Source organism: Etheostoma spectabile, chromosome 7 (assembly GCF_008692095.1).
Source record: "Etheostoma spectabile isolate EspeVRDwgs_2016 chromosome 7, UIUC_Espe_1.0, whole genome shotgun sequence".
NCBI classification, from domain to species: domain Eukaryota; kingdom Metazoa; phylum Chordata; class Actinopteri; order Perciformes; family Percidae; genus Etheostoma; species Etheostoma spectabile.
Genome location: NC_045739.1, coordinates 18,030,119 through 18,030,555, shown reverse-complemented (window position 1 = coordinate 18,030,555; position 437 = coordinate 18,030,119).

The following is a 437-nucleotide window of genomic DNA, read 5'->3' as shown; positions in this document are numbered from 1 at the left end:
TACTCCTACTGAAATTCTCCCTCTTCAGTGACAGATAGTGGGTGGTGACTGAGACCTGTGTACAGCGGCTGCTGCAGTGACGTTAAGCCGAGAAAGGGTGGCTGTCAGTTGGGCACAAAGCTCTGCAAGGTAACGGTCTTTTTTTTAAGCGGTCATTGTTATATTTAGTCTATAAAAAGTGAATTTCAGCTGGGTACAGAGCTCCGTGAGAGCACGGGCTTTTATAACCATAAACATAGCAGCATCTAGCAACTCCGCTGCTCTGTGGAGGAATGCCTGCCTGGCAATGCGAGACTAGCTAACATCTATCCTCAAGGGGCGGCTCACTGTGGCTCATTGGTAGTTGAAGTGTCCTTGGGCAAGACACTGAACCCTGAGTTGCCCCCGATGCTGCGCATGCGTGTGAATGTTTATCTGATGAGCAGGTGGCACCTTGT